This window comes from Crinia signifera, chromosome 4, assembly GCF_055691185.1.
Source record: "Crinia signifera chromosome 4, ASM5569118v1, whole genome shotgun sequence".
Taxonomy (NCBI): Eukaryota; Metazoa; Chordata; class Amphibia; order Anura; family Myobatrachidae; genus Crinia; species Crinia signifera.
The window spans coordinates 83,193,287-83,208,227 of NC_139220.1; positions in this window are offsets into that span (position 1 = coordinate 83,193,287).

Below are 14,941 nucleotides of genomic sequence, written 5' to 3' on the forward strand. Positions count from 1 at the left end.
TAAAACCCTTTGTTAGCACCTCCTAAGAGGTTACCTTTAACATTTCAATGCTAATTCCGGCCTAGGAAGGCCTTTTAGTTGATGGTGGGTCATTACATTATATCACACCCTTACTTATCTAATCAGCCAATCAGCAGGGACCTTTATTATGTGACGTCATCAAAAGACTAAAGGCCCCCATACACTAGCCGATTTTGGTCAGATTTCAGCCAGATCAGTCGGATCTGGCCGAAATCGGACCAAAATCGGCTAGTTTTGATGTCCCCTCAGATCCGATGCACGGTCCCGTGCGCATCGGATCTGCGTCGGGTGGTCGGACCTGCTGCACGTCCGACCACCCGACTTGGGACCTAGTGGATCGGCGGCGCGGCGCGGCGGTGGAGGGAGCAGGGGGGGGGGGCTGGGGACGCTGCGGGGGACACAGGCGGCATAGAGCCGGCCGGGAGCTGTCAGTAATGAATAAAAAAAAAAAGCCCATACAATGAATGGGCGGCCTGTGATTGGCTGAGCGCTCTCTCAGCCAGTCAGCAATTGGCTGAGAGAGCGCTCAGCAGCCAATCACAGGCTGCCCATTCATTGTATGGGCTTTTTTTTTTTATTCATTACTGACAGCTCCCGGCCGGCTCTATGCCGCCTGTGTCCCCCGCAGCGTCCCCTGCTCCCTCTACCGCCTCGCCGCACAGACGCTGTCCCCCGCAGCGTCCCCAGCCCCCCCTGCTCCCTCTACCGCCTCGCACAGACGCTGTCCCCCGCATCGTCCCCAGCAGCGGGGGACACAGACGTGTCCCCCGCAGCGTCCCCAGCCCCCCCTGCTCCCTCTACCGCCTCGCACAGACGCTGTCCCCCGCATCGTCCCCAGCAGCGGGGGACACAGACGTGTCCCCCGCAGCGTCCCCAGCCCCCCTGCTCCCACCTCTGTAGCCCCCCCCCCCTGCTCCCCGGGTTTTTTACATGTGATAAATCGAGACGATTTATCACATGTAAAAAATGGCACATCAAGTGCCAATCTAATCAAGCTCCCCCGGGGAGCAGCCGGGGAAGCTCAGGGGGAAGTCGGGGGCGACTTGTCCTAAGGACAAGTCGCCCTAGTGTATGGGGGCCTTTAGAGAAAGAATGATCAACTGTTATTCTGCATTCAGACTGGTAGATCTCATTGACTTTTAACTTGCATTGGCATTTACTCTGCATTTCTTTTGTTCTCCCTAGGACAGATTTTCTCTGTGTTAATCTAAAAATGTTGTTTTTATTTTAATTACTTGACTTTATGAACTTTTTTCTTAATATTCTTTTCTAAATAAACATTGTACCTTTTTTGTAAATAAAGTTTTAATTTACTGTATTAGTTATTGGTCCCAGAACGGAATCCTTTGAAGAGATTGTAGTCCCTTAGAATATACACTGCTCAAAAAAATAAAGGGAACACTAACATAACACATCCTAGATCTGAATGAATGAAATATTCTTATTAAATACTTTGTTCTTTACAAAGTTGAATGTGCTGACAACAAAATCACACAGAAATGATCAATGATACATTTATTAACATTTATTAACCCATGAAGGTCTGGATTTGGAGCCCCACTCAAAGTGGAAAACACACTACAAGCTGATCCAACTTTAAGGTAATGTCTATAAAACAACTTTAAGGTAATGTCTATAATTCCTGTGCGCCAAAAAAAAGACATTCTTCGCTGTCTCTGTTTTCTGTATTGCATATTGTCTTTGGCTGCACTGCCATCGAGAGTCATAGGGGGGTATTCAATCTGGGCCACTATTTACGACGGGGGAAATATCGGTGAACGCCTATTCAATGCTGTCTTTCCCGACAGCATTGAAGAGGCAGATCGACAGAATGGGCCCGACTTTAAAAGCAGTCAGGCCCGTTTTGTCGATTTCGGCCGTGAATTGTCGCGATTGCGGCCGAAATCAACAATCCACGGCCGTTTATGCAGATACACCCCCTTTTTTGCCGATGAAAAAGTGGGACATTGAATCGCCCCTGGCGATCTGCGGTCGAACAAAACGAAAACTGGTCAGGGTCACGGCTGTTGGGCCAGATCGACAGTCGTGACCCGGGAATGAATACCCCCCGTAGAGTGGTACTGTCTCAATTGGAGCCAAAATCAGTGCTATATAAATAAGCACTAACCTGTGCGGATATATTTCCCCTTTTACCACAAGATTATATATAAAAGGAATGAGCAATTTGATTGCTGGAAATTTGGCTGAATACATGATATTCTACTGGCTACAACTGTACAAAACCAGGTGTATATGCGCTGATTCTGATTTGTGTGCAAAGCAAAGCAAAAAAAGGAAAGTATCTGTGCACCTGGAACAAACCATGCTACAATGCAAGGGGTGCAAATATATGTTTTTCTTGAATGCAGGATAAATACTGGCTTCTTTTGCATTACACATGCTTGAAAAGTTTCTAATTATATTGCACTTTAGATTTCAGCAGAGTCAGACTGGAGGCCTAAATCTGTACTATGCATGTGGTGCAAGGGGGCATGGCTACATCTCAAGGGGGTGTGCCACAAGTCATGGGTACTGGCCTCACCATATACTGTGTTTCTCTGTAAACCATTCCAAGCAGAGCGCTAGGTGATGGAGATGCTCAGCAAGCCCCTACCTCTTGCTGCAATGCGGTCATACCAGCCTATAAAGCCTTCTGGCATTTGCCCTGGATTTCAAATTGGAGACAGTTAAGGGTTTATTTACTAAGATGGAAGTTCTACTGATGATCGTATCTTGCTATGGGAAATCAATCAGATTTTGTCTATGATTGTCTAGAAAGTGCTAAATATATATGAAGTAGATTCAGATTGACTGCTATAGGCAACATCACATCTTCAAGAGAACTCCTATCTTAGTAAATTTACCCCTTAGACTTAAGGGACTTATTCTGGTTGACGTTCTCAGCCACGAAATTGCATGGGGACCAATGTTTTGCGTAAGCGTAATAACATTTCTGCGCATGAGTACGTGGGTGCTTGCAAACTCAGTCTGATCACCGAGTACACACTCCCAGCCTTGTGAGCTGGGGGTGGAGAGGGGAGTGGGGTGCCGGTCTGGCTCATTAGCATATGTGAACACCCAGATTACATAGGCGTTCCCATGAAAATGCTGGGCATACACATGCTAATGCATTTGTGATGCATGTGCGAGGGGGAGGACAGTTGACATGGGTGGCGCCGGCTAACCATTCGCAAGGCTGTATTAGAGTGGCTCACAAGGATGCGAATTGGCTTCCAAGCGTGTCAACCAAAATAAGGCCCTTAGTCTAAGGGGTCAATTTACAAATGCTTCTAAAAAGGAAGAGGTGATGTTGACATAGAAACCAATCTTATTCTGTCTATCATTTCTCTATTGCAGCCTAGAAAATTATAAACAGAATCTGATTGGTTGCTATTGGCATCATTGACTCTATTCATTTTTACAAGCTTTAGTAAATTTTCTCTTAAATCTTTCTGCACATTTTACATCTGCCCCACCTGCAGCACAACATGGTTTTACCCAGGTGCACAGTCACTTGCTCTAAACTCAGAATCAGTCTTTACAGTATATTTGGATGGGTTATATAACAATATTTACTATAATATATATAAATTGAAATAACAATGGAAAATGATTTTAATGTAATGGAGATTGATCGCATCGGATAACCAAATAGTTAGAGTAGGCACCAGCCAATGGGCCTTGTGCCTTTTACAGGCCCTGCGACAACAAATCAAAATAATATTGATTTGATCTTGAAAAAAACTTACAATCAGGATTTCTTAAATTGTTTCCAAAAGATATATCAGCTCAAAGAAACAAAACTTGGTTACAATTAAATGGTGTGGCATAGAAACCAAGGGTGCCAGACCCCTCCTTGACAGTCGGATTCCGACACTCATTACCCCAATGTCAGAATCCCAACTGTTCCCTCGTGGGGCTCCACGGCCCCCATAGAGGGAGAATAAAATAGGTGGTGAGTGCAGCGAGCCACTGTTCCCGCAGCGAGCTGTCAATTGGCTTGGTTGAGCTCCCCCCGCTGTGCAGTCGAGATTCCGACGTCAGGCTGTCGGTGTGTTATACCACACCCAAAACCAAATAGTGTATTTGTACAGTATTTGCACCATGTATTACTTTGTTTAAGAACAGGTCACTATTGGGATGTCCCGACAGTTGCGGCCCTGGCCCATTCTTGGCCCGCTCAACTGTTATTCGGCAGGTGGGATTCAATGTCCCATCTGCCGAATGACAAAAAGGGGGTGTGTCCATGGAAACAGATGTGGATTGTCAAGTTACGGCTATGATCTTGGCAATCCATGCCCGTTCTCGACAAAATGGGCCCCACTGCTTTTAAAGTTGGGTCCGTTCTGCCGAGATGTCACTTCAATGCTTTAGAAATGACAGCATTGAATAGGCACCTTTGGAAATAGCGGCAGAGGATTGAATACCCCCAATACCATAAGTGATCACATATATATCAAATACATATTAAAGGTGTTTGTATGCTGCATAAAGTTAACAAAGTGATCTGTGTAATTTTCCACTATTTATGTAATACTGTAAATTCAGGATTTTCCTTTTCTACAGTACATGCAATACTAAGGAATTCATACAGTATGAGTATTAAAATTATGACATTAAATTTCAGCCCTTAGCTCAGAACTCAATTGATTTTTGCCTTTCATCTGGTGAAAGGTAGGACAGAACTGTGAAGAGCTTTTCACACTATGGCGAAACAGCTGCTAAGGGCTATGGGATTTATCTCATTTAGAAGAACACACATTAGCTTAACAAGTGGACCCTCGTACCTTAATAAAAGACTTATATAACACCTGCTAAGAGTCTGGCCAAGTTATTAATTCCCCTTACCAGCTGCAAATCCATATTTTCTTCCAAAAACCCATGGGACATTCTTACTAAATAAACAATAACTCCTAAAGCTTCAAGGACAGTTACATTGTTTCCAAGACAGTGTAAAAGGTTTTAAAAATGTATTGCAAAATGAAATAAAAATACTTGTATTGCAGGTCAAAATTTTCAGTTTGTATAAAGTATGTTTTTATTTCATACCAAATTTACACATTTACTTTTATTATGTATTTTCATGATTTTCTCTAGAATGTCAGCAAAATGGAGAGAACACTTTCTGGCATTATTTAAACAGTATGAACTAAATCAACTTAATTTATAGACTTACTGTATGGAAGGACCTGTAAAATTGAAGTCTGTATTTAAAACTCTTAATAGATATCCACTTATTTACAGAATATTGCTTTTCAAGTCATGGCCTTTTTTTAAGTATTGTAGAAAAGACTATCTCTTACACTGTATAGACACATTTTCTCTTCCTTTTTATTATTATTGTGATTTATTTGTAAGTTGCCACAGTGTTTTCTGCACATATATAAACCAGGGACATGCATGTAGTTATGCATTTTTAAAAGTTATTGTTGGAAAAAATAAAGCTGAGTAGCCACTTTCACTTCTTGACTGTGGTCCTCATGAATGCTGAGCCAAAGATAGGTGTGGCAATGGCACATGACATGATGTCACCGTGCCCGGCATTCTGGGAGGGGAGACGATGTGTACATATAGGATTCATATCCAAGCGGGTGGCAAAGCCTCACTTTAGCATTGACTGGGATAATGATTGTAGCTATACCCCCAGCTGCCAGACAAGACAGCGCCAGTGGGATTACTGCAGCTGCACCCCCTTCAATCTAGCAACCATCTGCTGATCATAAACAAGTTATGCTACCACACTCCACCCAGCCCCCACACCCAAAGCAGGTCAAATAGCAGTGGGTGTGGGGGTGCATGGTGCCTCCATGCGCATGGTACTGGCAGTAGCAGGAAAGGGGAGGGAGGGAGGGAAGAGTGCGTGGTGCCAGATGACAGCAGAGTCCGCAGTGTGGCCTGCGCACGCTGTGCATGCCGCACGCCGGGTTTGGGAACAGCCTTGCAGAATCTGAGCAGGAGTTCAGGAACTGCCTGACATTAGACAGTCTAATCCAAAAATCCCACAATTTGATACTTCAGTCCTGGGTTTGAAATCCAGGACATTTTGGGGACAAATCCCAGGATCCCACCGGCCCCATCACTGAATTGGCCCCCCTAACTGCAGGCAACTACGCATTTTTGTCGATCCCTCTCCCATTTTCGCTATTCGACCGTTGGAAAATTTTGGTGGGATAGATTGAATTGGTCAAAAATTCGAACTACAGTATTATAGACAAAAAAGTGCCAATATTTCCAAATTTTGGAAACATTGGTACTGACTGAATACCCCTTATTTTACCCCTCCTGACCCCCTGGGAAGATCACTCCGCAGCCCCCGCACCCCTAAATACTGGGTCTCGCAGGTCTGCAGTGAGGATTGAGATTTCAATTACATGAATCGCGTCATTTCGCATCCTTTTTGCCTCTCCCCCAATCCGCAGACCGGCAAATTGCTGCGTTTACCTGCTAAGGGGGCAAGGCTTGGTGACATCAGCCTCATCCTGCCCCCCTGACACGTACTATCTCCTCTAAAAAAAAGTAGGTAAGTACAGTATGATGTAGAGTAATTCAGCTTTTTCTATGCAGCCTTAGATAACCTAGAGTTAGGGTTGCCTTGAAAATGCTGTCTTAAGCAAAAATGCACATTGGCATTTCTCTATATGCTATAAAAGGGTATTAGGGATTATGCTCTTACATAATTTTGACATGATTATGCACTAAATTGAAGTTCCATGATTTGGGAGAATGCTGAAGGTTAAGATTTGGCTGCATATGGGGAATTTAATCATCTTTGATTATATTTAAAATAAGTGCATTATAAATACACGTTTATAGAATATACACTAATGGCTCTATAAAATGAGAGGATATAAAAGGATAGAAATTCTAGTAGTATAACTTGGAATATTATTATCTATACACTCACTGTATAGATAATAAAGCTCACTTTGAACTTTTATACTTATAAAGACATACACTGGCCCTTATTCTGGTTGGCTTACTCGGGCGTGAATTCGCAACCTTGCGAGTCAACCAGTACATGCCCTGTGAATGGTGGTATGCCTGTTCCCCCGGCATGCGAATGGATGTTTACCTATATGTAGAGAATGAACTGTGAAATTTAATAAATGCGAGTTCAAACAAATCCCAGGTGAAAAAGTAATAATAACTTACACGGTTTATAACAGCATGCATATTGGCTATATTTACAAAAAACGGTAAACATAAACCTATCAAGAGGTATATCCGAGAAATACTGTCTGTTCCTCACAAGTATAGATACTATGTTGAGACATCAAATTGTTGATAAAGTAAAAAATAGGGTGGCCAATCCTGGGGCATTTTTTAAAATCCTGAGATTCGGGATTGAGAAATGCTCAGTTCCTGTATTTCTGGGATACTTGTGATTGAGCCACCCTAATATGTGTGCATTAATTTAAATAAATAAGAACCCCAAAACGAGCCACCACACAGGTTTAGTCAAAGGGGTTGGCCATGGTGCATCAGGCGGAGAGGTATGGCCAGGAGTGGTGCAGCTGGCAGCAAGGTGACATTGAAAGAGAAGTGCAGCCAGGAGTGGTGTGGCAACAGCATGATGTTGTCAGAGCCGCACAGCCAGGGAGGAGAACAGCCAGTCCAGCAGCCAGTCCACCAGCTTCTCAGCATTAGATTGCACATGCGCTGGCTTGTCCTGGAATCCAAATGATTTTAGGGCTAAATCCCTGGATCCTGCCAATCGCATGATTGGCCACCCAAGTAACAATGTGTATGTGAAGCCTGGGTATTAACACACTGATACATTTGTATCATCCACATGATCCTGTGAATATGATGAAGGTACTTACAGATACACAAATCATCTACACTTTATGTAAGGCTGTATTGATAAAGCCTTGATATATATTTATCAGCTCTTAAATTGTTAAGAACCACAGACCAATGATATCATATACTGTATGTAGAGTTACCCTAGTGACATTGGAAACACAACATTGTATAAAATAAAGATGTCACCCAGAACTGATAAGATGTTACCTATAAGGGTCTAAAGGCATACTCTTAATAATGCTTTTTAAATCGATACTACCACTTAGATAAGAATTTGTTCTTATTTTCATAAATCTGATTGTGAGAAAATAACCCATAGCATGGGAATATATATAGGACTCACCAGTGCATTGTAATCCCACTTTCTTGAAAATGGAACCCTTTATTAGGGACATTTTAATTGAAAATAACAGCATAGAGATCAGTTTTAATATTTTTTTTATTATTGCACTTTTTTCTTTTTAACACATTCTATTAATTTGATTCATTTCCATTACACTTCACTTTGATTAGTTCTAGTATAGGGCATTTAGTTAGAAATTGGAATTAGAAGGAGATACACATACATAGCCTATTCTGAATACGATATTTGAGATACCTTACTTGAAAAAGATTTTATTATAATTACAGTAAAGGAACAAATGTTTTATTGAACCTATTTTATAGAAGGAAGAGTGCCTACCCTCCTGCGTTCTGCAGGAGACTCCCTGAAATAACAGCATTCTCCCTCTCTCCCTGAAAAGTTTAGCAATCTCCCTGATTTCATCTAACCCACATTATGCAGCTGACACATTTTTTTGTGAAAGAAAATCAGAGGTACAGTATATACAGTACGTTAAAATGGATTCATGAGTGGCATTTTCCTGCATGAGTTATAATGTACAATTATCCTTTTGGCTACAGTACATGCATTTTAAATAAGGTTTCTCATGGCCACTTATATTGAATCACTTATAAAACACATACAGTACATGAACAGGTAGCAGTGTCTTTTCTACAAGTACAGTACAGTTGATCTTGCTATCTGCTTTGATGCTTATCTATAGTACATATGAATAAAAGCCATTTTATGTAATTTTATAGTTATCACCTTCACACTATCTATGAATGATAAATATCACAGCAAATATTTTGCAAACAACTAAATCCAATATTGCAGGCAGAAATGTTATCAATACTAGCTTAATCTCCCAAAACATGTAGTTAATAATGTTATCTAGAAATATCTCGCAACAAGCATTTAAGCACATAAAGCAGGCATGTCCAAACTGCGGCTCTCCAGCTGTTGTGAAACTACACATCCCAGCATGCCTTGCCATCGTTTTAGCATTCCATAATAGCAAAACTGTGGAAACTGTGCACCACATCATGACAAGCTTTTCTTTCCTCTATTTGATGCTCAAAACTGTGGAAAGGCATGATGGGACTCGTAGTTTCACAACAGCTGGAGGGCCATAGTTTGGACATGCCTGAAATAAATGCTCATATATCGAACTAAACACTGTGGCCCTTTTTTAAATGTGATTGCAGTACAAATTTGTTCTGAAAATGGGCAAAACCATGTGGACTGCATGTGGGACAGATGTAACGTGCGGAGAGAGTTAGATTTGCGTGGGGTGTGTTGAATCTGAAATCTAAATTGCAGTGTAAAAATAATGCAGCCAATATTTACCCTGCACAGAAATAAAGTAACTCACATAAATATAAATCTCTCTATACAAGTTACATCTGCCCCACCTGCAGTGCACATGGTTTTCCCCTTTTTTAGAACAAATTTGTACTGTGAACAGAGCTGAATAAGGGCCTGTGTTGGAGTATGACACGCCTCCTCAACAGCGGGAGCATGCATTGCATCGCAAGGCCAAAACGCACCAGGTGTGGGCTCCTTAAAGAGAGAGCAAAATCATCTGCTGTTCAGAAATACGTTAATTTCCTTGCGCATGTAAGGGACCAAGTGCAGGTCCAAGGTTTTTGTGTATATATGTATATAGATCCCTCAATACATTGGAGTAAGTCTTAAACTCAGGTACCATGGGATTTTTCCCAGGATTATTGCTACTGTAAACTGTGTTGAAATTATATTGCATAGTACTGATTGCATGCATATTGATTTTTGCTAATTCATTGTAAAATTGTCTTTTTATTGCATAGTGTATTTTCTAAAGATTTCATGATTATTTAAAAAGGGGATTTTTGTAAGAATTTACCGTTCAAATCTTTTTCTATGATTCCATCCTTCTGACACAGCTCAACCATGGGAGGTAGGAGGGTCCAAAGGAGCCAGGCACCTATGCTAAAGCTTTGAGAGGCAGGCTCCTCCCTTCTGCATCCCAGCATTCCTCATTTCAACTTCCAGAGCACACTAGGATACATTAACTCAGTACAACGCCTGAACATATTAATATGCACAATCAAGTAAACTTAATCATTATAACATGACAACAGATGAAACAGCATTACTTACTGAGCATAAGGGAGGGATCGCTGTGTCACCAGAATGGAATCAGAGAAAAGGATTAGAACGGTAAGTTCTTACAAAAATCCCCTTTTCTCTTTCATCCATCCTGGTGACACAGCTCAACTGTCACATTTTGTGAAGCACCAGCTGGAGTGTAACGGAGGCTGGGTGCTTTGATATAAGGTTGTTGCATTAACGACAGAAGGGAGTGAAGCAATGAGATAAAGTAAAACCTTATTTAATGAAGATACTGCGATACAGGTTGTAAATGGTGGCACTGTAGGTTATGGAATGATAAAAGTCAATAATACAATACTTTATTGAAGAGGATGGAGATGCTTGGTAATTGGAAGAAGTATTGGAGGATTGGTTGAAGAATTGGATGATTGGTTTTAGGGTTGGATGATTGGATGAAGAATTGGATGATTGAATGAAGAGTTGAATGCTTGAATGAGGATTGGATGATTGGATGAAGAATTGAATGCTTGAATGAGGATTGGCTGATTGGATGAAGAATTGGATGATTGGAAGGATGATTGGATGAAGATGGGATGGTTGGAAGAACAATGGGATGATTGGGTGGTTGGAAGAATAATTGGTTGAAGATTAAATGGTGAAGTTTGAATGTCCTTGCTGGATTGGAGCGTGGCTGCAGAACCGGGAGTGACCGTGGAGAATAACCGTCAGGAGTGAGGAGAAAGATAAAACCCCTTTGGGCTGCTAACCTTGTCCAGTCCATATTGGCGGCAGTAGGTTCCATGGTACACAGGTGTAGCAGTGAGACGATCAGCAGGAGTTAGAAGGGAACTTCACCGAAGGCGCAAGAACTGTAGTAACCACTACAGACAGCCAGGAGTGAGCAATAATGCATAGATATGGACATCATTGTACTGACTGCCGGTCTTGGCCGGCCAGTCAGTACTTAAGGAGTGAGCTGTGCAGCGATTGGATAGCCGTTTGACAGGTGGAGCCACACATTACAGGTTGCAGGATCCCAAAAGATGGCGGCCGCCATCGGAGGTGACAGAAACCAGCCGGCGGTGAGTGTGCGCAGTTGCGCAGTTTGCCGGCGTTTCCAGCCAGAGGTCTAACCAGGCACAGACACACATGGCGGCTCACATCTCACGCCACCCATGCCCCGAATGGCACTGGAGAACAAAGCACCACTGTCAAAACGCGGTGACAGTGCGGGAACATGCACCCCACCAGCACAAGGAACAGGAGCGGAGGTGAGCGCCAGGGTAGGAGACACGCTGATGCAGGACCTAGGGCTAGGCAAAGCACAGGGGAACTGGGTAGCAGCCACGGTAGTCGTGACATCAACCATGGGATGTTCAAGAACCGGTCCTTTGGGAGGGTACACTCAAGTCTGCAGTTCTCATCACTGCTCGCCCGAATGAAGCATCCTCCGACGCAAATTCGTGGAACCTGTAAAATTTGGTGAATGTGTGAACAGAGGACCAAGTGGCAGCCCTGCATACTTGCTCTGCCATAGCACCGTGGCGCATATGAAGCAGCAACCGACCTGGTGGTATGAGCATTAATTCTGGAGGGCACTGGTCTGCCAAATTTAGTATAAGCAAAAGCAATTACCAACCTTAACCAATGAGCAATGGTCTGCTTTGAAGCTGGCCAGACCCTTTTGTGTACATCATACAAGGCCAAGAGTAAATCAGATTTACACAGCTCTTTCAGTCTGTCCACATAAATGCACAAAGCGAAAAGCTATGCACACTCCGAGACACTTCTATCATTGTCATCTTGCTGTGAGTGCCCCCTTGGTGGTTCAGATATGCCACAGCCGTGGCATTGTCCGATTGGATCCGAATGGGAGATCCCTTCAGAATCCCTTCAGAATCCCTTCAGAATCTCTTCCGCATGCAACAGCATCTTCCAGTACATCAGCAAGGAGGATTCTTCCCTGGACCATAGGCCCTGCAATCTCAACTCCAGGGCCACTGCTCCCCAGCCCTTGAGACTGGCATCAGTGGTGAACACCAGCCAATCCCATGACCAAAAGGAACGACCAAATTGGAGAGACTCCACATCCGTCCACCAAGGTAAGGCAGTCCGCGTTTCTGGTGTCAAGATAACCTTCTCTGTTTTCATAGTTTTGGGAATCCCTTACCAACATGCCAAAATGTTCCATTGAAACGGCCGTGAATGGAATCTGGCATACCGAAGAGTCTCAAAAGTCGCCACCATCTTGCCCAGTAATTTCAGGCAATGCCACACTGACAGGCCGGTCGACCGCAGAATCATCCAGACTAGTTGACAAAGCCTTTAATTCCAGAAGGAATACACAATGAAGATGTGTATCCAATATGATACCCAAAAACTGAGTACAGGTTCCCAACTCACTACTTAAAAAGATAACAGAATAGAATTTATAAGTTGTGCCCCAAAAAAAGAGTCATCTTTTTTCTCCCTGTGTACGATTGTAACTGTTCAGGACTCGTGGAAGCACCACCAACTAGAGATACTGGTAGGACGTGGCAAAGGTCCTTTCATAACAAGCATGTTGGTTAACCTAATGTGGAAAATATAAATAAGAGTCAGTGCTAGTCACCCCCTTCTTTCCTTGCCTCTGAGTGGGACACAGCTGGGACTTTGGTAGATTTAAAATCTAAAAATGGACTAATATTATTCAGAGATAATAATGTAGAGAGCTCACTGAATTAAACACATAATATTTATTAAAAAACAATTAATTAAAACAATCACAATCTCGACAATATATCTAACAGATGATTAGACACACACGGGCAACCACTTCAACCTATCACAGTTCTGGTGATGTACATTAAGTCCGGTAGCTCTTACCCGCTAGGTGGATGAGGGGGAGCTGATATATTGTAATAATTGTATAGGAAATGATGTCATTTGAAAAGTCCATCCAATAAAGGTTATGGGTTAAATGATGAGTGAACTGATGATGGGATAATGGGGGAACAGTTGGATGATAATATGAGGCTTGCAGGGAACTCACTTGCTGGATTGGTGATCCCGTGCTTCAACCGTCTGGTGGTGGTGAATAGCCGGGAGCACGTCCAAAGCAAACAGCGGCGTGGCTGGGTATTTAGATTGAAAGCCGTCTCATCTACTGCCGTGACATCCCATGGAGAGAGCCAACGTCGGGAGTGACAGGATACCTGCCACACTCTTGTTGCCGTGAGACCTGGTGCAAGCTGTACCTCTCGGGGGTCCCGTAGGTAGTTCAGGTTGGTCAGGGTTCGCCGCAGGTCGCCCTTCCGCTTGTGGGTACACCAACACCGAGGGAGAAGATGGTAAGATTGAAGTCAGGTAATGGAACAAGTTGTAGGTATAAGTGGATGCCGGGAGGACCACCATTCTGAAATGATCCACCCACAAGTGGAGGTTCAGAGACTTCAAGTTCAGAATTGGTCTGAATGAGTTGGAGTTTGGTTTGAATGAGAATGGAGTAAAACCCCTTCTTCCTTTCCTCCCGCGGTCTGGAACCCTTATCCAGGAGAGACCTTGCCGCCCCCAAAAAGGCCTTTCTTAGGCATGCTTCCTTGGGTAAAGATGTAGGTAGAAACCTCTTTGGAGGAAATGCCCTTCAGGTTTATCCTGTAACCCTGGGAAACCACATTGAGAACCCAAGGATCCTGGCCTGATAAGGCCCAAGCATCCCGGTACTGCAAGAGGCAACCCCCCACACTCGTGTTCACATAGCAGTTTCTTGTACATCATACACAATATGCACCACAGGCTTCTCAGATAAAAAATGCTGGTAAATCAGACTTACATTAATATTCTGTCACGCGTTCACGTAACAGTTTCTTTAAGTTCCACTCCAAGGACTCCAAGATCAACGTATACGTATTTATTTTACAAGCAGAATTCAAAAAACTTATCTCTGATCCTACTGTTAAAATCCAGAAAAAACTAGATGCCTTTTTTTCACTTATATCTATCCCTCGATGCCATTACAGAAAAAGAAGCTGAATTTCTAAAAGTTGATAATCCTTCCATCCCAGTGATTTACATGCTGCCAAAAGTGCATAAATCCACCACTAATCCACCAGGGAGACCCATAGTGGCAAGCATAGGGTCGATTACAGCAAATTTGTCCAGTTATGTGGATAATAAAATTCAACCTATGGTGAAAATGACCCGATCATATGCTAAAGACACAATATCAGTTATAAACCATATCAATAATATTAAGTGGGAATCCAATTATATCCTAGTCACAGTAGACGTAAAGTCTCTTTATACCATCATACAACACTGTGATGGGATTAAAGCAGTGGATTATCACTTGGAGAAGCATAAAATCACGTGTAAACATAAAAACTTTATCACTGAGGGCTTAGAGTTAGTCTTAACTAACAACTTTTTCTGGTACGAAGGAGACTTTTTTCTTCAGGTAGCGGGTTCAGCAATGGATGCCAAGCTGGCACCAGGGTATGCCAACCTGTTTATGGCCCTTTGGGAGGACGAGCAGGTCTGGACAGGGCACCCCTGGACTGCCAGCTTGGTACTCTGGACCCGCTACATAGACGATATTTTGTTTGTGTTGAGTGGTGGTACTGAATTGTTAAAGGAGTTTTGTGTATATTTGAATAACAATGTATACAACATTGAGTTGTCGTTCATTAAAAGTAACACTGAGATCAATTTTCTGGACCT